Raw genomic sequence first — 27,289 nt, 5'->3', positions numbered from 1 at the left:
AACAATGAATGATCCCAGGGATGGATGTTCCCAGGTTTGAATGGTTGGGCTTGTGTGTCTTAATGGCCATCAGGTCCAGAAAAAGTATTTCCTTAGGAAATGGAGGCGTGAGATCAGCACCCTTTCCTTTCACAAAAAAAATCTTCCCTTAAAAACTTTGCAAGCACCATCTGTGCGTGAAACTTATAAAGAAACCATGTATTCTAATGCTCTTGCCCTAAAAAATCTTGCAATCATTGCCCTTCCGAGATTTGAGGATAGTTTTTCAGTGCTGGGCAATACTCCATGACCTACTGCAGGTGTTGGACCTCATACAATTCAATGCTGTAACGGACATTACTTTCCAACAAAAAATTTCCCCCACAAAGAGATAGGAAACCATGTAAGAGGTTTAATGTGTGTTGTAAACAAAAATATGTTACAGTATGGTATCAATTGCTTAGTCTTGCACTTATATTTCATTAAAGCTGGAGATGAAGCTAAAAATAGAGATTGGTAATATAGATTTCAAGCCTGTGTAAATCTATGTTTAGTAAGAAAGAACTTTAGTTAAGAAAATCCAAGTGGATGTTTGTGACTTTCCAGTATGCAAACAGCATTATATATATATAGTAAAGCTAACAGGAGACTACAAACACCCTGTACAACTCTTAAGATTTCATATTTATTTCTTTAACAACTTCTTGGTGCTCTTCACCCCAACAATGAATTTCATACAAAAATTAGTATGTGTTTTCACGCAACATAAGAATTTATCATCTATTTGGCAGCTTTCAAGACATATATCTATGTCTTATTCTGTATGGTTCAGCAATGAAAAGAACAATATAGAAAACTTCAAACACGTGGAGCAGTGATATCCTAGCACACTTGTGCAACATTCCATGTCGAAAAAATATTGGATGATTTCTTGTATGCCGCTGTATCATCATGTATCATCAAGACTTGACCTCATGTGGAGTTCATCATTGAAATCTTATTATAAAAACAAACCAGGCAAGCCAGTTCATCAGGAAACATCCTCTTACCAACCAAAAATCAGATGCTGAAGCTCAATTATTCAATCTACTTCTTGCTCTGCAATATAGCATACATAGATTGTTATGAGCTGTTGCTCTAACAGGTTAAGAAATAATCTGGAAATGTATGAAGATAACTGTTTTAATATTTAAGAAAAAGTGTTAACTCAAAGAAGGAATTTCTGTGTGTTTTTCTTTTAAGCAAGTGTTGCTCTGGGAACGTTGATATTTACAATTCTGTTAAATACACAAAAATAAAGCTCTCCAATACATATGTTTTGAGAACATAGAACCCAAGTGTATTAATATGCATATGGCAGCATAACAAAGACATCATTGTGGTTTAGTACAATCATACACTCTACTTTTTAAGCAGGGTGTTCTTGTTTTGGGGGTTTTTATGCATCCTGAATTAAAAAGGCATCTAGGAATGAATATCTGGTAGTATTACAAATGAGAGGGAGATAGTTTAGAAAAAAGCAGCCATCTTGAAAGTACAGTATGAGTGTACAGAACTGTCCTAAAGGGGGCATGGGTGTGTGAGACACAAATTAATCTCCTTACAGGTCTCATTCCTACTTAAAATAGGACTATAGAAAAAGAGGTTATCTTATTGGATCATGCCTCAAGCCCCACAAACCTTGCAGCAGCTGTTCTAGGATAAATCATTGCCATGGTTAACATGAGATATGGTACTTTACTGTATATTATTGTAATCCAAATATTCATTCCTATGTCACCCTCCTTTTCAGTTTTTGGTAGACAGGCATCATCATCATACTCTCAAAAGTGTTCCCCACCTCCTAATAAGATAACCCAAAGCAGATCTTTATGGAAGGGTGCAGTAAATGTGGATTTACTTGGCCCAGCCAAGATAGAGCATGGCTGATAAGAGATCTTTGGTGAAATAAGAAAATCTCCTCTGGCAAAGACTGCAGTCATCAGATCCCTTTGTAGTTGACAGCAATGCTATCCAGAAAGCATTAATACATTGGGTATCCAAGACTCCCTCCCTGGGAGGCTTATAATTTCAGCTCTGTAAAGCTAAAATGGAGCCCAGAGAGCCCTGTTGCATAGTTCCCCTTTACTATAGAAATGTATCTACCCTTCTCTAGTAAGATTGCTATAAGCATCAGAGCAAATTCAGTTAGTCTTATTCTGATTTTGATTTAAATTGTTAAGTATTAGTCAAATACTTAAGCACATTTAAGTTCAATGATATAGTTTCTATGTTTTTATTCACTTCTGCCCTCTATACTCTGCACAAATTCCTGACATCTTTTCTTTTAGTCATGGATTAGATGGTTTTATGAGAACTGAAAATAGATTGTTTTATCCTCAAGACAAAGTACTAAGTTTCAGACTGTCAAACTTGTTTTTATCCTACTAAATGATAGGACTATAAAACAGAAATGCTAAGCACTCCACCTGTCAACTAGCAGCTAGACTTGACTCTCATTTCAATCTAGCATGGCTGGTAACTTAATACAATGCATCTGTGAATCCCCCAGAAATTCAGCTCAGGCTAGGAATGCATGACAGCAAGTTAACGTTTAATACAAAACTCTACATAGTCATCTTTTAAAAATGTGTCTTCAGGTTGCTGTTTGCCAACTTTAAAGTGGTGGCTATGGCTAGAAAAGTGATTACATCTGTTAGTTCTTTCTTGCTCAACATATCTGTTCCCCATTTGTCTTGGTGTAATATCAGCTTAGTTTACTGAGAAAACAAGCTTTCCTGCTGTTGACATAGCTAATATAGCGATAGAAGAGCGAGCTGCATTTTATTCTGCCTTTTATTGTTAATCAACAAAATAGTTAATAAGTTCTAAGTGTAGAACATTTATTACTGGTGGAGAGGTGGTCTCTTCATCTGTGCTTGTTCAGCATGTGGTACAATAGGACCCCAATCCTGACTTAGACCTTTGGACCATCATGATGTAAAATGATTCATGATAATAATTTAACAGTTTCATTTTCAGGTCCCCAATTCATTCTGCAGTGCTGACATTTAAACAAATAACCTTTCATCTTCTAAAATGGTGATTTTAATTTGTAAGTCACTGAATGAGAACAGAATTTCCTGCCTATACATTTGCTTTCTCAAATGTGGGTTTTTACATCCACAGTTACATTGGCTGTTCCATGGTTGGTCCTATCCAATGAGAATGGTAAAGGCAGTTGAAAATGATTGAGTGAAAATCCAGCTGTTTGTGTAATATAGAACCCCATAATGGAAAATAGAAACCTGTGATGCCATTATACATACACTTTTCAGAGTATAAACACGCTTTAAGCATTACATTACACCTCTAAGCGTGTATGTTGCTTGCTGTAGATCAACATGCAAAAAGTCTACATCCGTGTGTGTGCTCAAGACAACCTTTCAAAGCTCTTATTTAGAAAATGGACTTGTTACATCCTTTTACATTTTCATAGCATGATTTTTCAAAGCAGTGAACTACTATTAGTTCCTTAATTTGCCCAAAGCAAAATACCAAGTACATCAGATTCAACTTTCCCCATTCAACTGATCAAGGAAGTTCACTGTCTCAGTGATCTGTAAATAATTGACTGGCCAAGCAGTGAAGCACAAAGGCAAATAGATCAATACCTCACTTGCAAACCTCCTTACAGAGCTGAGAAAAGACTTGATTCACTTCATTTCCTATCACTTTGTGCCTCACTCATGAATCAATTCACACTTTGATGCACCAAGTTCTAATTCAGCATATATAATCATTAACAATTGCTGCAGACTTTGATTAAACTTTTAAATTGCCTCTTAATATAATTTAAATGGAAAAGGTATTGATTAAAGTAACCTAGTAAATGAGAATGGAAAACATCAGGTAACATCTTGCAATGGCAACAGACAGCCTTTCAGCTTTTCTAGAAAAGCATTATGTGAATTTTGGCTAAATAAAACAAACAATGAAAGTCTATTTCTCTGGTTATGGATTCAGAGAGGCTGTTGAAAGAGGGTTCTCCTTAGAGAAGGAAACAGACACACAAAAGGAGCATTTGCATTTTGAAATGATCAGCCAGCTCCTGCAGTATCTCTTTCCTTTGCTCCTTTTGTCCCTTTGAATTTTCATTGATGCTGTGAAACTATTTACAACATTTCTTTTTGTGGATACCCCCTTCAGAAAAAAGACTCACTGGCACCACTATATGCTAAATGCCTCGCCATCCCATCAGGTAAAAGAAAAAGAAACGTAGGTCTTAGTCTGCTTTTTAAAAAGGTCAGGTGTTCTGACTCCTACCACTGTTGTTCCGAACACAATAATTCAGAAACAGCAACATCACAAATTTTCAGTGAACTACAGAGGCTGCTTTTTCTGTCATTTTTCCAACTATCAATTGAGGACCATTCCTGCCTGATAGGACACGAACCTGAAGTCAACCAGAAATTTCCCTTTTCCATCTGCACAGATAGAACTTGCCCAACAGCAGTAATCCCTGACAACACACACACACACACACACACACACAGAGGTCGCAAAATATCTGAAAGACTATTCCTAATCAGCTAACAAAAATTCCTACCAGAAAGAAGCCTCTGCTCTAGGACTGGGCATGTTGCATGATTTTTCAGGGCAAGAGCAAATAAAATACATTCATATTTCTAACCTATGTATAAATATACACAGAGTTGAATTTTCAAGGTACGTAAATGTTTCTTGCTTTTGAAAAGCTAACATCCAGGTTAAATATAACTTAAATGGAAGAGGAAGAGATTTGAAAGGTTTTAAGAATACATAAACGAACTTTAAAAAAAAGTTTGAAGAGCTGTTGCCAAAAATATTTTCAGGCACACCTTCATAGGTTTTATGGACACATATATAGAAGAAACACATTCAGGAGAGTAAACATTTAGTATTTGGTTTCTTTGTAGGTGTTAGTAATTCATTATAAAATTCAGGGCGACCATGAAGAAAATACAAACATTTTTGGAAAGATTTATTACATACAATAACAAACAAAATGGTGCTGTGAAATTAAACACAAAAGGAAGCATACAAGAATGAGCTTTGTTCCAAACAGTTTTCAAAAATAGAAATAAGTACACTGAAGTATTGATATTAATAGTAACTACAGATGTTTTAGTAAATCCATCATGATTATGCAGGAGAGGTACAAAGATGTAAACAAGTACAAAAACACCATACTAGTCACATTTCACACATTATATTTACAGGGACAGATTCTTGGCTAGTATATAGGTCAGTGTAGCTCCATTACAAAAAGTCAGTGGAGCTTCAGCAATTTACAACAGCTGAATACTTGACATATTTATGCAAACATACATATTTTTTTTAAAAAGTGTGAATACACTTCAAATAATTATAGCATTTGCCTGGTAAAAGCTGAACAACAGTTTCAACTAACAGCCTCCATTTTCACCTGCTAGTAATTTAAAAATTACTGTTTTAGCTGAAGTTTCCATTCCAGTTCTATGAAATTATATAAAAAAAGTTAGAGAGGCAGCCCAGAAGTTTTTTGTTTTTTTGGGGGGTGGAGGGGGAGAAAAGGGGGGGGTTGGTGTTCTCCGAGGATGAAAATGATGTATTTTTCCCATTAAAAACCCACCATATTTTCTGCACACATATAACAAAACAAAAACCTCTCACTTTGAATAGGTCTCACAGAAATTATGGCAATGGCAAAGTTTGGGGATAAAATTGTTTGAAAAATAAAGTTATAAAAAACCTAATGTTTTGGTGCAGGAAGGGGAAAAACAGATAACACATCTTATAGATGCCTGTGCAGGCATGTAAGATTCAAGTCCTCCAGTTCACCAGAACTGACTTTAAAGTTGTAATTTTAATTAACCCCACAACCAGATTCTTGATACAGCAAATATATTTTTACATCAAATCTTATTCAACTCTAAGAAATAACTTTAAAAAGTAAAAATATATATATATGAAAAATCTGGGCCTGTCGTGAAAATGTGTATATAGAAAGTGTACTTCTGTCATCTTCTGCATAAATATATCTTCACAACTGTCACCAGTATGAATATACATTTTTCACACTCCTCTTGACTTTTTAGGTTCCAGACCTGTTAACACTCACAAGCTTGACTTTAAACATGTGAGCAATCCCATGATCTTCAGTTACTTTAAAAGGACTATTCACAAGCTTAAAGTTAAGCATGTGCATAATTGTTTGTAGGGACTGTAAATTCTTCAGAGCAGGGACTATATCTTACTCTGTTTAGACAATGCAGAGAACTTGTTTGTTCCTATCACACTAGAAGTAATAACTGTATTTAGTATGTTACTAATACGCCACTATAAATATAGCTCTCTTTGGGACAGGACAGTAAGCCCAGTTGGCTGATAGTAGCTATACTAAAAGTTCACAAGGTTTAAAGCAATATACAATGAACCAACACTCCCTGCTCTTGATGGAAGAAATTTTAATGATACGTGAAAAACCTACAGCCTGAATGGTTGAGGTCTGATTTTTTAATAAGATTAATCTCTCACATTTGTTTGACCCCTAATCAAGAATCTGTATATAGAATGAAAGATACAGCATGGCTGTCCAACAGGATTGCAATTGTTGACTGTGGTGGGGTTGAATAAAGCTCCAAAGTATACCTATGGGCCTGACTCTGCAAAGTATTCAGCATCCTTTCGCTCAAAAACCTGCACAGGCTGTCCCTAAAACTGTCACTGCACCAGTGTGCAATACCCAGCCCTACCAGTTACTCCTTGATAGGCAATCAGACATTCTCAGATACTTTAAGAGATGGAGAAAAATAGTCCTTCAAACTGACGGTCACTATATGTAATTTTTTGCACCAAGCTTTCAAAGTATTCAGATATATAAATACAGCTTCTGGATATAGATACAGATATACGTACATAGAACTGAAACAAGGAAGGTACGTCTTTGGATACTCACCACGTTAGTTAAAACAGTTGAGCAGAGTACAAATAGCATGTGTTAGATTAATCTTGGTAATATTAATGATGAAATGAAAATACATCCAAATCATGCTCCTTGTATTGGTGTACAAATAAAAACAAACAATAACTAGTAATAGTTATTATCTTTCTACTGCTATTCTGGCAGTGGTTAAGAAAGTAAGCTGTGAAGAGGGAGCAAAAGAGATGGATACAGGGGAAACCTGTTGGATCTAGACTACATCTGTCAAAAAGGGAGGCAAGTAGTGATCGAGCATTGCAATGGCGATCAGGAGATTGGCAGCTAGGACTAGATTGCCATTGACTCATTGTGTGACCTTGGGCAAGTCATTTAATTTCTTTATGCTTCATTTTCTATGCCCCTATCTGTCAAACAAGTATATTAATAACTTGCCCACTTATGGATGAAAAATCATGTAAGCACTATAATTATCACCACTAAAAGTCATGCAAGCCTATCCGAGAATTGTCCAGCTTAGAAACCGGATGTAAAGTAGTCCATGTGACAGTGTACCAACTAGTATGGCGCTTTCCCATCAATAAGCCACGTTGTTTCCAACATTCATAATCAAATGCCTTGACAATATATCAAGTTAATAGGTGCAGCAATTCTAGTGATGACTACAGTAGAAATACCAAGAAAGCCAGACAGGCGCTATTGAACAGAGCTGGGTGAATAAACGATATTTCAGTTCACGGGCAGTTCCAAAAACTAGGGGGAAAAGATTCAGTTTGGGTTGTTGAACCAAATCTAATTTTTTTCCAGAGTTTTTGGCATAAAAAAAATCCATTTCAGGTTGAACAAAACATTTCATTCAACCTGAAACATCCCTCCCCCCCCCAATCACCAGGCACTTTTGAAGAGCTAGTTACACACAAGAAAACAGAGGAAGGTGGTGCCGCCTTTACAAATTTTAGCCCAATGGTCAGGGCAGTCACCCAGAATGGGGGTGACCTGGGTTCAGTTCTCTCTGCTGCCTGATAGGACATAGGGATTTGTAACTCGGTTCTCCCACCTCCGAAGAGAATGCCCTAATCAATGGGCTACAGAATATGCTGGGACAGGTCTCAATCTCTCTTGCTGAAGTTCCATTTTGTATAAATTATTACATTAGCGGAGCAGGAACTGGAGTACTTCTTACTGGCCCTGCGTTACATTATTTATACAAAGCAGAACAGCTTCAACAGGAAAGATTGAGAAAGACCTGCCCAAGAATACCCCATAGCCCAGTGGTTAGGAAGGGAGTATGGACCAAAGTTCCAATCTCTGTTCCATATCAGCTGGAGGGGGAGACTTTAATCCAGGTCTCCCACATCCTGGGAGAGTGCTCTAACCAGAGGGCTAAAAGTTTTAAAGCGGGCACTGGCACAGCAATCACCACCAGCCATTTTGTGAATGTTCCGAAGTCCCCTTGTGAATCCCGCCCCCTCCCCCCCGTCCCCCAAAAAAATCACGGAAAGTATTCAGTGAATTCATAGTAAATTCACAAATAGTTTGAGGTTAGTTGAAACATATAAAAACTATTCATATGACAGATTTCACACAGGTGGACTATTGAAATGTGAGGGGCCAATAGTTATAAGCAGGACAGATTCCTCACTTAGATATAGGTATTAGATGCTGGAATAACAAAGGAAGCTAGTACACCAAATAATGACAATTTAAAGCCGTAAATGACAAACAGAAACTTGAGATCTTTCTGCCCATAACTTTCCTTAAGAGCCAGAAGTGAGCTTCTCAAACTGTTTTCACTCCTTAAGTAGATGGGTCTATGTGACATTCTATACCTTGGGGGAACGTACTGTAACCCCCATATTCCTCATTTTCATATAATCATGATCTTACATATAAAGCATGCCTTGTAAGGAATCGGGGAAGGTTTATAATCTGCTGAAAGTAATTTCTCTATCCATATATGTGTATCATTAATGCCTATCACTTGATATCACTTAAAATCTATCTTTGTAGTTTATAAATGTTTGTTTATTCTACTTGAAGCAGTGTGTTTGGTTTGAAGCATGTCAGAGACTCCCCCTGGGATAACAAGCCTGGTGCATATTAATTTCTTTGTTACGCTGATGAACTCATAAACTTGCAGCGTCCAGCACGCATAACTGGACACTGCAAGAAGGAGGTTCCTGGGGTTGCATCTGGGACTGGAGATATTGACTAGTGTCATTGGGTTGCACAATCTAAGGAGCAGCTTACATGCCAGAGGTTGAGCGTGAACAGTCCAGGAGTGGGGGTTCTCACAGTAGAGCAGGGTAAGGCTGGCTCCCAGAGTCAAGGATTAGGGTGACCTAGCAGATCACTGACCCACGTAACACCACGGGAATGTCAGAGTCTATATAACATTTTTTGGTTCCCATTACTCTGCAGCTTGCAAAAAGAGAGACTATGGTGGCAACAGTACACACAGGATGAGGGAAGATCTGGATTGCAGCTCCCTCAGACATCATGAGGATAACAACTGCCCATAGCCATCAGTCATGAACGTAAAATAAAAGCCATCGCAAGGAATGTTAACACTCTTCCCTCAGATAAATTATTCTGAATTACCAGTTAAATGCATTTTCAAACAGATGTACGTCCAAGACTTATTTTGGTATTTTTATGGCTAATGGAATATAACTGCTAAGAAATATTTTCACTTTGCGGGGCAATTTGCAGTAAACATAACTGTGTGAGACCAAAAACACCAATCTCATTGCTTTTGGATAAAAGAAACATAGAATGTTAATTTATTAAAGAAAATATTTAGATGGTGAGGTTTGGAAGAGTCCTAATTCAGATAAATTTAATGTATGAATAGTTTTCCAGAACTATATCTTCATTTTACCTTTGAACATTATGAAATTCACTTAAAAGCCGTTGTAAAGATATATGATGTTGCACACAAGGCAATATACAAATATCTCATAAAAATTGTGATCTTAAGTAATACTTGCCTAGCTATATAAATGCAGTCCACTCCTATATAAATATTTGCTCAAACTGAAGACAAGATAAGCCATGCTCTTTCACATTTATGATTCAGAACCACAATTAGCTGTTGGCCAGAGCTTTGCATCCTAGTGAGAACAAGTTTGCAAACTTATTCCTATTCATCAGTTAGTGTTGATTCTGACAATGACTAGAAGAAGGCTTTAAGCAAGTTTCGTAATCTTAGCCCCTGGAGGGTTTATGGCGGTAGGGAATTTTAGGGTACGGGGCTGCCTCTTGCCAGGCCTCTTCCCTCACCTCCATTATCTGGCCTGCCCCACTAATGCTAATGAAAGCTGAGCAGCACCTTGCAGAACTTGGCCTTTATTCAATTTTCTTCCTAATGTCCATCAGTATATAAACTCTGAAAGATTAGTCATACTATTATGATCTGAGCCAGACTTTTTCAACATTAAAAGAGGACCCTGGCAGGACACGTCAATATTTACAAAAGCATCACATTTTTATTAACAATTTGATTTCTACTAAGAGTTATGCACGAGACAAAGCCCTGTAATTTTTTTTTTAAAAGTACCCATTGGTAACAAGGTCTTTGTTGTACAGCTCACCAATATCCTTTACACACGAGTAGGAATATTTTCAAATGTAATATTTCATATTAAATACATTTACAAAAGAAACTCTTAAAAATCTTACCAGTTACCTGAGGTAGTGAAATAAGTATATGAAGTTAGATAACATGAATATGCTGTAAGCTTGCTAATGTACCCACTCTAAGATGACAGGAGAGAGCTCTCCCATCAGCTTAACTACTCCAGCCCCTGTAAGCAGCAGTAGCTAAGTCAGCAGGAGAAGCTTCATACTGGCACTTAGATCATTGTAACTTACATCGCGCAAGGGGGTAATTTATTCACACACACCCCCAAGCGACATAAGTTATGCTGACCTAAGCTGCAGTGTAAACATATCCTAAAGCCATGTCTACACTACAGAGTTAAGTCAATTTAAGTTACGTCGATGGTCATAAGCTGCTTTAATTACAACAGTTGTGCACATCCACACAATGCTCCTTGTGTCGCTGTCGTGGATCCGTAGTTGGTGCTCTTACATTGACAGAGAGAGTGGGAGCGCGCTATTCCGCTATGCAACTTGCCACACTCTGCCACTGGGAGATCTGGGAATGGATCGCAGTCTATCATGGGGCATGCTCAACAACCCATGATGCAGTTCTTTCCATCCCATCATTCATGGGCTTCTGACTTCCTTTTGCACTGTTTTTGCACATCCCCTGTAAACTGTGTGCCCACCATCTCTGCCTGAAAGCAGAGATCCTGCACTACTGACCAGTCTGGTGAGAAGTATTATGAACACAATACAACTAGTCCTGCAATATTTCATGAGCTGCAAAACAGAAAATGAATCTGTGGTATTTGCCTTGTTGTGTGCAATCAAAAGAAACAATTCAAGATTGCTGCTGGCATTCGTGGAACAGCTGCACGTGGTGGACTATCAGTACCAGGCTCGGGAAATAAGCACTTAGTGAAGGGATCGCATCGTATTGAATGTAGAGGATGATGAGCATTGGCTGCAGAACTTTCAAATGTACCAAGCTACGTTTCTGGAATAGTGTGAAGAGCTTGCCCCTGCCTTGGAGTGCAAAGACATCAGTATGAGAGCTGCCTTCAAAGTGGAAAAGTAAGTGTTGATTGCTGTGTGGATGCTGGCACATCCAGACTGCTACTGGTCAGTCATGAATCAGTTTGGAGTTGGAAAGTCCACCATGGGGTTGCGATGATGCAAGTGTGCAGGGCCATTAATCACCTCCTGCTATGAAGGACTGTGGCTCTGGGTAATGTGCAGGAAATACTTGATGGCTTTGGGGCAATGGGATTCCCTAACTTCGGTGGGGCGATAGATGGAATGCATATCCGAATTTTGCCCCAAGACCATCTTGTGACCGAATACATCAACCAAAAGGTCTACTTCTCCATGGTCTTGTAGGCGCTGGTGGATCATTGGGACCATTTCACTGACATCAGTGCAGGTTGGTCAGGGAAAGTTCACGATGCACAGATATTTAGGAACATTGAATTGTATAGAAAGCTGCATGCTGGGACTTTCTTTCCAGACTAGAAGATTCCAAAGGGGGATGTGCAAATGACATAGTGATCTTGGGAGACCCTGCCTACCCCTTTCTCTGGGGGCTCATGAAGCCTTACATCAGGAACCTAAACAGCAGCAAGGAGCGCTTCAACAACAGGCTCAGCAAGTGCTGAATGACCGCTGAATGTACCTTTGGCAGATTAAAAGGTTGCTGACACTGTCTATTTGTCAGGTTAGACCTCAATGAGGAAAATATTCCAATGGTCACAGCAGCCTGCTGTGCTCTGCATAATATTTGCAAAACAAAGAGGGAAAATTTTCCCCAAGGGTGGAGCACTGAGGTGGACTGACTGGCTGCTCATTTTGAGCAGCCTGATACCAGGGCAATTGGGGGGCTCAGAGTCTATTTGAATCAGAGAGGCTTTGAAGGAGCATTTTGACAATGAGCCCCAGTAGTGTGTCTTTATGTGATGCATTCAACCAGGCAATGTTTACTTGCCACCTTGAATGACTCCTGTAATGCTTACTACTTGTGCTTTAATTATAGTGAGCAAATGTTCCTGCCTATAGCCCGTGTTTGAATTTGTTGGCATAACAGGAGAGTTACATTGGTGGGAGGAGCATTTCAGTGTGTGCACCACTCTTCTGCAGAAAGCTCAATTTTGTTGACAAAACTGTGTAGTGTAGACAAGGCCTAAGAGTAGGGAAAGAGGAAAGAATACCACAGGTACTGAGGGCTGTTTGTTTATCTTAAGTATGCTGGCAATAAACTGGTTTTGAGGGTCACCATTGTATTTGAAGTTATCTAGGCAAAGTAGATTGAATTAATATAGGTATGGCTGAATTAACAGAGAACTTCCTGCAGCTGCAGTGAAGGTGAGGGGAATTTGTAGTTTGGGACTAGGTCGTGGGGGGCGGAGGGGAATGAAGAGAATATTTGGTTAGAAACTGAGGTCCAGAGTTTAGCAAAGAGGATTTGCCTGAATATCAACACAACTAATCAATTATTCAGAAGCAAATCAGTTCATTAATAGTGTCCATTATATACAAAGTATATAGAGAGAGGGCCAGTTTACAGTCAAAGAACATTATATATGTATGGTAAACAACTGAGAACTCTCCTTAGAGCTGTTACATATATGTTCCTTAATTTATTTTTTATGGCAATGGTGTTGCCAAAATTTAGATACTTTCTTATATCAACAGAATAGGAAATATTGGATGTTCAAGAGATAGTTGCCTCTAAAGTGTGCAGTTGGACTCCCAGGCATTATGTTTCTCTTTCTAATTACAATATAATCAAAGGGTACAGACTTAAAAATTGTATTACAAAAATAGGTGGCACAAGTTAAACACGTCATCCTAATGTGCACAAATTGTCCGGTGAGCATACACCCTTCAGTGAGTTACTGCTTCCATAAAGGAACAGACTGAGTTATATCCATTTTTAGCAACTGAGGATAAGTACCACAGTTTTGGTACAGAATATAAAGAAGTGCTGAAGTCTTATACAGCAGTTTCAAATGGCTATCAGGCCCAAATCAGACCCATCATACTGTGCAACACATTAAATTCAAAGTTCTGTAGCCTAATGTATGTCCATCTGCTCTATGTAAACTTTTTGTGGACAGTGCCTGTTTTTCTTCCACATAATTGCTTTCTTTAATGCTGTAATCACCAAGGACAAGCAGAGGTTGAACCGTACTCTGCTAAAGCTGAAATGGAAGCCAAATGTGGCAGAGTTTAGGTTTTTTTTCTTTTCATCCAGAGTTGTTATGGTGGAGCCCCCACTAGGAGTGCATGAAAACGGATAGCTCAACTCTCAGACATTCATCCCTGGATTTAAATACAGATTGGACATGAATGCCATGTGGATAAATGCCTGTGAACAATCTAGAGGAGAATAAGTGCTCAGGGAGATTAAGAGATTTATTATAACCACTCTGAAAGCTGTACCTTTATATGGCAGGATTCCTCATTTTTCAAATCACTACATTTAAAGGAGCAGAGATTTATATGTTATTGTAATAACTAACCAAAACCCCCTCAATGCTAAGCAGCATATGTACATTTATTTAATAATTTATGTAGCCATTCTTTCCATTCAGCAAAATGAATATAACCATGAATATCTGATCCTCTTCTCGTATATCCACATGCAGTACTTCCATAACAAGTCAAAATAGTTCAAAACTGGTTAGTTACCTGAATTTATTGCTCAAGACTGTTCACTGAAAACACAGGTAAAAAACAATTATTTTTTAACTACACAGTATATCTTCAGCGGAAGGAAGACCGCAAGTGGAATTGTGTTGAAATTCTCCTGCCTTCTCCACATACTATTTTCTCATCAATTTATGGCCCAAACAAGAAAACCCCGGGGGGGGGGGGGAGGGGGGAAGAAACCTGCTAATTTATACTTGTGAGTTCCTGTCTGATTCTCCTCTCAAGGGTGAGAGGCTTGGAAGCACACAGAAGATGGGGCAAGAGGAGCAGAATAAGAGTGGAGGAGGGAAAACTGCAAATTTCTCTTATACCAAAGATCCATGAGAAAACAAGTCAGACCCAAAGATCTAAAAAAAGCCATCCTCGCCACGCTACCCTCACCACACACAAAACAATAGCATCACTACTAAGAGCCATGGCAGCACTGATTAATTCCCCTGCCTTCATTTTACCCTCTCCAAGACAGCTAACATATGTGCAGGGCTAATTACAGGTGGTCCAAGAACAGTAATTTACAAGCAAATTTTCAAATGGAAATCTGTCCAGGTCCACAGAGAACTGAATTTGCACAAAACAATTCCCCCTCCCCCCATGCACTTTCCTCCCAAAGTTGCTGAGGCACCTATACTGCATGCATTTGGAAGGAAGAAGCCCCCAATGATTTCTGGAATTTCCCATCTTTTCCTTCTTCTGGAGAGTCATTTCTTCCTCTTCTCCCCAAGTTTGAGGGTTTTTCCTACTATACTATGCCCCTTTTCATACTGTGCAGTGAAAGGTAACATGGCCATGTCAGTCTTCAGAAAACTCCCCGAAAGGCTATTATTTAGAATTGTAAAAATAAGTAAGATTTTTTTAATATAGCTCCTTTCCCCTTTCCAAAAGCACCTTGAAAAATAAGGACCAGGTCTGAAATCTTTACTCAGAACAAACTGCCATTAAAGTGAATAGCAGCCCCATAAGTCAAGGAGGCAATGCATCAGTTATACTGTACTTCCATCCATTTTTCTAACTGAATAATCCCATAGACACAATGATCTAATTAGCATATGGTAATATTAGGCCTGATATGCTCACAATCTGTGAGACAGAAAAAAACTTATCTCCACATAGGGTAGAAAGACTAACAACTTCTGAGTAATTCTACAAATATCATGAAAGTTTGGCTGCTAGGCCATTCAGTATTAAGTGGGAAATTCCAAAATGAAGCTGAGAGGGCTTCTGAGGGGTTTGTTAGAAATAAGGTCTCCAGAAAAGATATCACGAATAATTGACTTTATTCAGTGGAAAGGGGAAGAGAAAAAGTTTCCACCCATTGCACACAGTAAGCATTTCATATCCCTTGATACTGTAATGGTCCATATTGAAGTTACCAGAAGTACTATTTGTTTATGGAGGGACATGTTTGGAATTTAAACAACTTATCTACTTTTGCTTGTGGTGTGTGTTGAGTGCAAGCGAAAAAGGAAAGAGCAGGAGACAAGTTCTCTCTTAGGTTCATTCCAGAGCATTTGCTTAATGCGTGGGTTGAAATTGCTAGACTTCTTGAAACCCTGGGTTCAAATGTCAATTTACTCCATTAGCTTGGTGGTTTTTTAAGAGACCCATATAAACAAAGGGCCTATCAAATCTTTATTGATATTAAAATCCAAGTTTTGCCTAAATAGTGAATTATTAGGGAACTGCATAACTAGAGTTGCATAGGAAGATAATCACTAAAATATAGATACCTCTGGGGCAATAGACAGGCACCAAACTGCACATGGAATGATACATAAAAATGGCAAGAGAAGGGCAGGCTGGGGAAATGTCATTTTAAACAACCATTAAATCAATTGTCCTGAAATGAATCGGAAAAAGAACTTTTCTCAGGTCTTTTCCTCTCATGTTTCCAACTCCTCAGAAGCCCCTTCTCAGCTTCATTTTTAAAATTCCCAGTTGTTACTGCCAAAATTTCATGCTATGTATAGCATTACTCAGAAGTTGTTAGACTTGCAATCCTAAATGGAGATCAAGATAACAAGACTCCCACCTCACACACACATTGTCAACATATTAGATCTAATACTGCCTTTAGATTATATCTGTGGGATTATACAATTAAAAACTGATTGAAGTAAAATTGATGCTAGCAATTTGCTGTAGATACTATGAGACTGCTTCATATTTCAATGTTGTTGTTTTTTTCCCCCAGCAGAGCAGGAGTAACATCTGATGTCATATTTCCATGCGAAACTTCTTTCAAATATCACCAAACTTTTAACATGAGGAATTATATGTTGCGCTGCTCAGTAATTTAATGGTCAAATCACCTAACCTCCAAAATGAGACCGATTCCTCTTCTACCAAGACAAGTTACAGCTTGTTTGAAGGTTGCTTTGTTTATCTTTACACTTGTTTAGCTGTGTGGGGAAACAAAGAACAAGATATACAAGTAAAGTGGATTTTTTTTCAGTTTTGATTATCTTGGGGCTTGGATCAGAGTTGTTTTGTTTTTCTAGCTTTAGTGCAATGTGAAGCCTCTATTATGACAGGTTTCAGAGTAACAGCTGTGTTACTCTGTATTCTCAAAAAGAAAAGGAGTACTTGTGGTACCTTAGAGACTAACCAATTTATTTGAGCATAAGCTTTTGTGAGCTACAGCTCACTTCATCGGATGCAACCGATGAAGTGAGCTGTAGCTCACAAAAGCTTATGCTCAAATAAATTGGTTAGTCTCTAAGGTGCCACAAGTACTCCTTTCCTCTGATTATGGGCTCTGAATTAAAAAAACATATAAAGGCTGGGGCATCTGTACATGCACACTGGTGGGGGGAGAGGGGCAAGAGACAGGAAATCCTGAAGTCCTTATTCAAATCTGAATCAAGCAATCCCTCTTGTCAGACAAGATTCTCATTGAAGTCAATAGAAGTTTTGCCCAGGAAAGGTGTGCATGGAATGTCATCAGTTTTTTCCTCTCAAGTGTTTACTCAGGTACAACTCTCATTGAAGACAATGAGACCCAAATCCTACTCTGGAGATCTGCATTGAAATTAAATGGGAAAGAACTGCTACCTGTATTTCCTTCCTGTCCCTGATCCTATTAAAGCCCCTCTAATGAGGCTGAAGATATGCAGCAGGAGCTAGAGTGGGAAGCTAGCTTTTCTCTGCCTGATTGCAATACCCCAGCCTCATGGGGGGGGGGGGGTACCACTATTAGTTACTGCACACAGACTGTTGTCAGATACAGTATTAATGTAGCGTGAACCGGTGTCCAGTTTTCAACTGGAACACCCAGTTGAAAAGGGATCCTGGCAGCTCTGATCAGCACTGCTGACTGGGCCGTTGACTGTCCAGTTTGTGCTGCACAGTGGGGCTGGTAGGCTCCCTGCTAGCCTCCACGTAGCACAGCTCGCAGGAAGCAGCTGGCATGTCCCCCTACTGGTTCATATGCATAGTGGCAGCCAGGGGGCTCTGCACACTGACCCTGCCCCAAGCGCCACCCCCACAGCTCCCATTGGCTCGGAACTACAGCCAATGGGAGCTGTAGGGGCGGCGCCTGCAGACAGGGCAGCGCAAAGACTTGCCTGGCTGCACCTTTGTGGAGAAGCCGGAGGGGGGGAGGGACACATGCCACTGCTTCCGGGAGCTGCTTGAAGTAAGCGCCTCCTGAAGCCTGCACCTTCACTCCCTCTTGCCCCAAACCTGATCCCTCCTGCCACCCTCCAAACCCCTCATCCCCAGCCTGGAGAACCCTCCTGCACCCCAAAACCCTCATCCCCACCCCTGAGTCTGCACCCCCTAGCCAGAGTCCTCACCCCCCCACACACACACCCTAACCCCCTGCCAGAGCCCCCTCCCATACTCTGAACCCCTTATCCTTCTCCCCCCACCCCGAGCCCTGAGTCAGAGCCATCACCCCCTCTCGCATCCCAACCCACTGCCCCAGCCTGGATTCCCCCTCCCACACTCTGAACTCCTCATTTCTGGTCCCACCCCAGAGCCTGCACTCCCAGCTGGAGCCCTCATTCCCTCCCACACCCCAGCCCTTAGCCAGCCCGGTGAAAATGAGCAAGTGAGGGTGGGGAAAGCGAGTGACAAAGGGAGGGGGGATGGAGTGAGCATGGGCAGGGTCTCAGAGAAGGGGCAGCACACGGGTGAGCCCTCGGAGGAAGGGCAGGGCAAGGGTTTTTGGTTTTGTACAAGTAGAAAGTTGGCAACCCTATATTCATGCACTACACTTTTCAACCTATCTATCTATATAGCACCCATAACTATTCTCATACAATATACAGGTGCCTGCCTGAAAGATCCTACAATCTAAGTAGGTAATTCATATGACAAAGCCTGGGAAAAGAAGTGAACATAAAGGGTTCTCCCATTGACTTAAAAGGGGTCAGCACTTCACTCACTATTTGATATTCTCTCAAGTTTTCAGTTTTTTGCATCTTTTTTTAAAAAAAGTCTCGTATCACCTTTACTTACTCATTATCGATCCTTGTCTACATTAAAGTTTATCTTTTCAGTTTAACCTTATTGTTTCACTTTCCTATAAAATTATCTCTTTGTCACACCAAGTTTTCCCTCCCTGCCCTGTCACACAGTGGCTTTGAATTTGTCTATGCTTTCTCCCCTCCAATTCCCTCATCATAGTGAACACCGTCTTTTCTCTCAATATGGTTTCCCTTTCCTCCTGAAAAAATAAATACATAGAAAATAACTCTGTTCTCAGAGGTTTGGTTCTACTATTCTCAGAGGGCTGTGAAGGCATTGTTACTGATGTACTGACAGCTCTTTTTCCTCCTGGGGGGCCTAGAGCTTCCTCAGGAAATGGCCAATGGGATGCTAGCACTACATATTCCCATAGTGGAGGGATGGGGTAGGAAAGTTGTTACTATTCCATTGCTGTCCCTAACTCTTGGCATCAGAGTCTCTTCCCTAGGGCCTTTTATAGGCATCTTTGGGATGCAGTGAGTGATCTCCAGCCCTACATAGGGACAGTCTGGAAGGCAAGTGGAAACTTTAGGCAACTGATTTGTGCATGAAGCAACTGAAACGAGCCTATTTCAGAATCCACATTGTGCCTTCCATATTTCTTACTAGCATGTCTAATTTTGCTTGTCTACTTTAGCGAATGCTCAAAAACATCGTGAAATACTTCATTATGAATGCAATATTTCAAAAGTTACCAGTGTATGGAAGGGTTGTCAAAGGTAAAGCAGACATGTTATTTGATTGGATGTTTTTGTTCTTCAGAAAATGCATTATAAGCTCATGGCTTCTGCCATTTTGCATTTGCACGCACTGCCTCAACCACCGAAATTTAATGGCATCTTATCTATAGCAGAGTGACTGTAGAGTGGGAACAGTCCTGTGAGACAGATTAAATGGAAATGCATACTGTATCCAAAAACAAAGTATGGTGACAGATTTACACATGAGTAACTGGAGATCAGTTTAGTCAAATTTCTTGAGCTTTTTCTATGATTATATGTAGTACAGTAAGCATAGTTTATTATTGATAAAGCCTAAAACAAGAAAAGAACAATTGCACGGAAGTTACTCTAAAATTTAGTGATAAGAAGCTGCACATTTGTTCTCACTAAAATCCCAGAGATATGTTAACTGCATTGAATTGCAATTACACCACCTGATATTACTATTGACAAAAATCATTGTTACATAAAGGTACGACTAGCATTAGTAATATTATCAACAACTCAATTACTCAGGATGTCACACAGATCTGTCTAAAGACAACACAATTAATGTGTTTTGTGTAAGACAACACAAAACACATTAATAAAAACAACAACATTCTAGAAATGTTAGACCCTGATACAGTTATAGTCTTTAGTCTCAATTATTTTGCCTTGCATGGGCATAAATCAGTATTTACCAGTTATTACTGGAATACATAGTAGATTTTTTTTTTGGTGATTAACTTTTTGGAAACATATTGGAGAAAAATTTTAAAAACTAAAGACAATAATACATCAGAATAATTTTATGTGATTTGACTCATTGGACTTGTCCGTCTACACTATCAACAAGTAGAGTCAATTAGTAAAATATGTAGGTTAAGATTTTCAAAGCCAATTCAGGGATTCATATGCCCAATTCCTATTGATGTGAATTTGAACATCTTATCCATATTGTTTGCCTAGCAAATTAAAGCCACAATTAGATGCTGTTTGGAAGGTTAATGGATGAGCCAAAAAATTAATTAATTTATTCTAGATCTTTGACAAAAATCAATTCAACAAAATTCTGATATTCACCATGCCTGTTTACAGGTGCTATCTGAACAGGTAACCCTGCAAAAAGAACTGCACTACCATTTTGACTCAAGCTAGCCCCAAGATCTAGGTATTTCTACTTAGAATAAGAATAAGCTGATGGGGACTGTGGCTAGAAACCACTGTTATGTCAAGAAGTGTATGTGCATAAACCTAGACCTAGTCCATGCTCCATAATGCCCTTTTTGTAAAATCTTTCACGGAGGGCCATCCAACAGTCAGTATGTCTCAGTTCAGAGAAGTTAAAACAGGGAGCAAACAATTTCTGCCCAGGCCCCACTGCAGATTTCCTGATGCGGGTCTTGATGGAAGACCAGAGAGATGTAAGTTACTGGACTGAATCTTTGCAGCCTACATGTATTTTCAGCCTGCACAGCAAAATGTTATGGATGATTTATAACTACCCCAGTACTTACAAACAAGTCTTTTTAATAGAACCAAAGGAGAGAGACAGATAGATGACAGGGGCAAAAGCATTCCCTGCTTTAATATCCCAGATGTGATGGTAAAGTTGGTAAAATTCATTTCTGACTAGTATTCAGGGCCTCTATGTTGAGTCAAAAAGAAAAGGAGTACTTGTGGCACCTTAGAGACTAACAAATTTATTTGAGCATAAGCTTTCATGACCTACAGCTCACTTCATCGGATGCATTCAGTCAGCCTCTCTTATTTAAGTGTTTTTACTTAGCGACAGAAATACTGCTTGTTTTCTTTTGAAGTTACACAATTTTAAATTGTGATGTTCATAAAACTTTAGAAGTTTACAACTGTTCTCCAGAAACTTCATTTCTGAATAATAAGTCTTTAAATGCCAGCTTTGCAAGTCAGGATAATATATTATTGTCCAAGCCTGGTACTTCCATGATTTTTTCTTCGGCTTTCTCATGTCTGTATGTAACAAGAGCTGTTGACGTCAAAAGAGTTGCAGATAAAAGTCAAAAAGAGAATATAATGAATTATTATGACCATTTTTTATTCTCTAGAAGTGAGATTTTAAGTTCAAACTAAGAGCACACTGGTGCTGATATACAGTACTTTCGATACTGGGTTTCAAATACCACATTTTTAACTATATGTTCTATATGTTTTGTTCAACACAAAACATTAGATATTAACCAACCACCATATATTTTCATGCCAAACTTTCAAACTTATTTTTAATTAATGTGCCCGTGGTTAAACTGAGCCATTTGGTCTATATTATAAATATGTCAATGGTTCTGCTCTTAATAGCTTCAATAATTTGCTTTAAAAGTTAATTATTTTATTGGAATTACATTGAAATGCAATTAATATTTGTACTCTTGTGCATCATCAGGAACAGACATATTTCTTTTCGTGTATCTTTGATTAATGGAGAACATGATGAAACCCCTGCATTATCTGCTTTTCCCTCTGTCACTGCTACTAGTGGAAATTTGGAGACAACCGAGTTCTAAACTACAGTAATTTTGTTCCTTAATTTAATCTTTTTGAGGCAAGGATCTTATCTATTTAATTTAAACTAGGTAGTTTGCCTTGGAGTAAGAGAGCTGGTGTATGTAACTGGCATACATAAGAACACAATGTAGGCAATTTAACAAGCTGTAAAAATATTTAAAGAGGCTTTAAAGTTTGTTTTAGTCTTACATTCCAAAGGCTTTTTGAGAACATAGATTTATTTGGGTAAATTGTCAAACTTATGTTGAATTATGTGAAGAAAAAAAAACCCCACAGTATCCCTTGACCATGCACCCAGTGCCTGATATGAGCTAAGGTAGAGTGCCCGCTCAAATTTTCTTTAATCCCTGAGGATTCACATTTTTATTGTTCACTTTATATTGTCTCTCTTTTAGACCCCCCTTCACAGATACCACTCTGTTAGCTGCTAGAAGACACTTCCTTCAGGACACAAGATCACACAGCTCTTACACACTTGAAAAGGATGACCTGACAGTGTAAAGTCAGAACCTCTCTCTGAATGTGGCCATTGCTGGAATTTGCTCCCATTTCTAAAGAGTTCTAACATTTTTTGGAAATATTGCACAACAAAGATACATCACAGGGTCCGGTGGCACTGCTTAGCTGGTGGGACATTTCTCCCTGCCTTCTGGAGAATTCTTAATTGGCCCCAGGTGTCTTAATTGACCTGGAGCAGCTGCCATTTCACTTATCCTGGTACAAGGGATTTGTTTAGCCTGGAGCTAATATATCTATCTCCCACTACTTTTCTATTGCCATCTGGCCTTGCCCCATCACAGAATGAAACATTACCTGATGAAAAATTCAGAAAGGCAACTACCAAGAACAAGGCAGATTTTGAGTGAAAAGAATAGAAGACCAAGAACAGAAGAAAGTGCTGCCTGGATTACTGTGGACAGAAGAGAAAGGAAATTGTAATGGCCCATGTAAATCTCACAAGATATATTACCACACCGAATTTTAAATTCTGTGAGATCCTAAGAATTACAATGCATGCACAGATGGTGGGACAAGGAAATGTAGGTTTAAGACATAAGTGTTGTACATATGCCTCTACACAGAGTGGGAGAAAAACTGGACAGTTGGGGAGAAATTAATACCTTGAAATGTTGTTAATAAGTATAGTGTGTGGTCATGACTCATATGATTTGTTGCCTGCCAAATGCCAAAGCAGAAAAAGACATCACATTAAAAAAGGAAGACAAGGGGCTGACAGGGTTTGGAAAGAATTCACAATCATCATAGTCTATATTGAAACCAATGATATAAACAGAATGAGAGGGGAGGCCATACAAACCAGGCTTCAACAGTCAGGGAATTTAAACAAGTACAGCTCAAATGCTAGTTCTCTCAGAAATGATACTGATGCCACACTCAGGAAGAAGTGAAGAATGGCAGATTAAGAATTTCCATACATCTTTAAAATTATACAAATGGGACTATTCTTAGGGTAGCTGAAACGAATACAACTATGTTAGTGTTTAGTTTTCAAGTGTGCTTAATGCATCCAAAACAGATTAAAACAATCCCTACTTCAGTAAGCATTCATTTAAAATTGGACGGACAATTCAGTTCAGCTAAATAATGCTTCAAATGGCCGTATCTGTCCCAAAGTGATGGAGGAATCTATATTATTTAAAACAGATTTTGCGGGGGACACTGTTGTTGACACCTTTATGGAAGAAGCATGTTTGAAACACAGATTCAGGTGTAGAGAGTGTAGTCGTTTGTCAGAAAGGAGGACGACAACACAAGGGTCAGAAAGCAATGAAGGGAATAGTGGGAGAAGGAAGTTTGGGAGGAGCAACAGAATGAGAAAGAGGAGTTGAAAAGATGAAAGCAGAGAGACAGGGTTCAATGTAGGGTGAGGGTGCACAAGGAAGGGAGGAAAAACTTCAGGTCTGGCACTTCTTATCTTAGGTACAATGGCAATCTTTATGCTCAGCTGAAGGCATGGATTAGCAATCTAATTTATCTCAGGCTTAACAGAGTAGCTGAGTGCTCACTTGAGTTCCCAAGCAACTATCATGAGTTTGCTAGAGAACTCCCATGTTAACCATGTTTACTCTTGAGAAAAGACAGCTGAGGGAGGATCTGATAATCTTCAAATATGTTAAGAGCTGTTATAAAGAGGATGGTGATGAATTGGCTCTCCATGTTGAGTGAAGGTAGGAAAACAAGTTATTGGGTTCATCTGTAGCAAGGGAGATTTATGTTACACAGTAGGAAAGTCTTTCCAACTATAAGGGTAGTTAAGCTCTGGCATAGGCTTCCACAGGAGGCTGTGAAATCCCCATCACTAGTGTTTTTTAAGAACAGGTTGGACAAACACTTGTCAGGGATGGTCTAGGTTTACTAGGACTTGTCTCAGTGCAGGGGGCTGGACTTGACGACTTCTTGAGGTTCCTTCTTGAGGAAGCAGCATTGGACTGGGGAAGGGATCCTGATGGAAAGAAATTCAGCCAATGAGACTTCTGAAATACATGGGGAGAGAGACCTTTGCTTTGAATTTATTTTAGCTTGTTAAATTAGGCATGAGTTGCGTTTTACGTTTCTTCTCTTGTAACAAATTCTGCCTCATTACTGGTCATCACTTAAAAAAATCTATCTTTCTGGTCTCTGCTTGCTGATTAACTTAACAAGGCAGTGTACTTAAAGGGGAAATGCACATCTCTCTCTCTCTCACACACACACACACACACACACACAGTGTGTCTGGCAAAAAAAAAATTTCCCTGCAACCTAACCCCCCCTCCCCATTTACATTAATTCTTATGGGGAAATTGGATTCACTTAACATCGTTTCGCTTAAAGTCACATTTTTCAGGAACATAACTACAATGTTAAGTGAAGAGTTACTGTATTTGGAAACTAAATTCAATCATTAAAGTGTAAAACAGATGGATTTTAATTCTACTTTAAACACAAATCTCAATGTAAACATAACTATGGATTGACTACTGATGCTCAATATTTAGTGCTGAATTATGATAGGAACAAGTCTCTACAATTAGCAGCATGTACAAACTGAACATTTAATAGTAATATGTCACCTTTTTAAAATATAAGTTTCTAAAAAAACACACACACACACACAAACAGGACTGGCTTACATTACAAATAAATTTAAGTTCCAATTTATCAGAATGGATTTTTTATGTTCCTGAAAAGACTTAGATTTCAGTATATAAAACCATAAATAGGATTCACTGTATTGAATAATTCTTGGTCTGGGTTGTGAATTCAGGAATTGAATAAGCACAGAGCTTGGTAAAAGATCTACTGCCAACTGCCTCACTAAAGTAAATGGCTCCTATGTTCAAAACGCCCTAGATTGCAATTTTTTTGAGTCATGGGAAGTGGCGTCATATGCATTTTGTACACTCATCCTCTATATGCCAGTATTTTCTACCTTATTTAAAATATTGACAAAAACTATTGCACAGGGAAGCCGTTTTAGTTGCAGCAGCACTTCATTCATTCACACTGCATTCAGCAATTACTTTAAAGAAAGCACTAAAGTGTTTTTCCTTCTCAGTTTCAAAAATTCAATACAGACATGGATATACCTGCAAGGAGATGCAGTTTTTACCATGGTGATGCTGCTGTTTATACACTGTATTTTTTCTGATAAACAGGCTTTATATTTAAGACCATGTAATTTATAATTAAATAATGTAGGGATACTAAAGTACAGTAACTTTTTTTTTTGGCGCTATTTGGTTTATATCTAGCCAGATATCTAGTCTATCTCGTTTATATTTTGAAGACTGTAGTGAGAAGTTTTAATTACACAGTCAAACATAATACAGCTGAATCCTACTTCTCTTCAGCAGTCCATTGCAAATTTGTTTGGAAGCAAGAGAGTGGCTGTTACTTCACATAAATCTGTTCTCAATTTGTATTACTCCCCTCGCAATATAAAACACTAACACGTCTTGCTTTGTGGGAATAACTCACAGATGACACAAAACAAGGAGCAATTGCACTCCAATATTTTCACCAACCTTGCAATTGTGTATTAGCTTCAAAAAAGCATACTCCTCTGCATTGCACTGATCTTGGATGTCTTTGCAATCCGTGAATCACTGCGCTTGGAAACCAGATTTTCTACTGCAGATGGCAAGCACTTCACTGTGCCAGACAACACAGGAGATAGCCCCGTAACTGCTGATGTGTAGGCTTTAGAAAACTTTTTCATGAAACAAAGGCTTCGGTTTGTTTTCATTGTTTAATTTACCGCAGAATTTAATCTATTAAGAATGATTGGACCTGTACATTGGGCTTAACAAGTGGCTGCTTTTACAATCAGATTTTATATACATATGGATATATAATGGCATTTTATAAAGAAAGCAGCTCAATAGCCTATTTTAAAAGTTCATGGTATTATTTAAGCAACAGTTATTGCAGAAAGAGTGCTGAAAGTATACATCCATGTGCATGTGATAAAACAAATGGGCCAGATCTCACTCAGGACCATACTATACTCTCAATTTTTAAGCAAACAAATCCACAGTGAAATCCTGCCTAAAATTCAATGGGTTTAGGTTACCTCCTCCCACAGAGCCTGCCCCTGCCCACACTATCCCATCAGTGGGTGGAAAAGCATGTGTGACCTACCCCAAAACCTAGCAGATTCCACAGGTATCCACATGAGGTCAGAGCCATCCCTGTGTTTCCACACTGACACTGCATATAAGCAGCATGTTAACTCCCAGGCTACATGGTTGTATGCTTTGACCCTGTTTGTTTAAACAATATCTATTTTTGAAGATTTAATACTCAAATATATTTGGTTTGTACAGAATTTGATACATAAATAGCACCTAATATTTTAATATGTATTCCAAATGAAAGGGAACAAATTATAACTATTATCTTTATCAAATTAGCTGTTTCAAGGTGGAGTCTCATTCTCATTTCAATATCCAGGGATTTACATGTGTAACTCCTGCTAATGGAAATGGTGTTTGTAAATCCCTGTGTACGAAGATGAGAGCACATACCACTAGACTACATACTGTCTGCTCTCAGGGATTAATTAAAATGTACTATTGTATTGGCTTTGAGATTCTGCCAGGGTGCTGAAACAATTTTTATAAGGAGGGTCCTGAAAGCCATTGAACCAAAACTGTAAACTCTGAATATGATGGAAACCATTTCAAGCCAGGGCATTCCTTTTTCCGGCATCTATGTCTGCTGGGAAAATGAATATTAATAAAGCTTAATGTCTAACCCACTTTCAATGGCAGAACATTATGGAATGAAAACAATGAAACACAAATAAAACCTGCAGCAGTGCTGAGATTTTGCCACC

At 38.8% G+C, this 27,289-nt stretch overlaps 1 protein-coding gene across 4 annotated transcripts in view; it reads right to left on the bottom strand.

Annotated features, from left to right (window-relative positions):
• The window catches only part of ZNF385D (zinc finger protein 385D), a 631,463-nt gene that overhangs the window by 464,905 nt on the left and 139,269 nt on the right, over positions 1–27,289 (bottom strand). The window lies entirely within an intron of this gene.

This window comes from Caretta caretta, chromosome 2 (assembly GCF_965140235.1).
Source record: "Caretta caretta isolate rCarCar2 chromosome 2, rCarCar1.hap1, whole genome shotgun sequence".
Classification (NCBI taxonomy): Eukaryota; Metazoa; Chordata; order Testudines; family Cheloniidae; genus Caretta; species Caretta caretta.
Note: the sequence above shows the minus strand (reverse complement) of the source record. Positions and strands in the feature narration are given on the sequence as shown.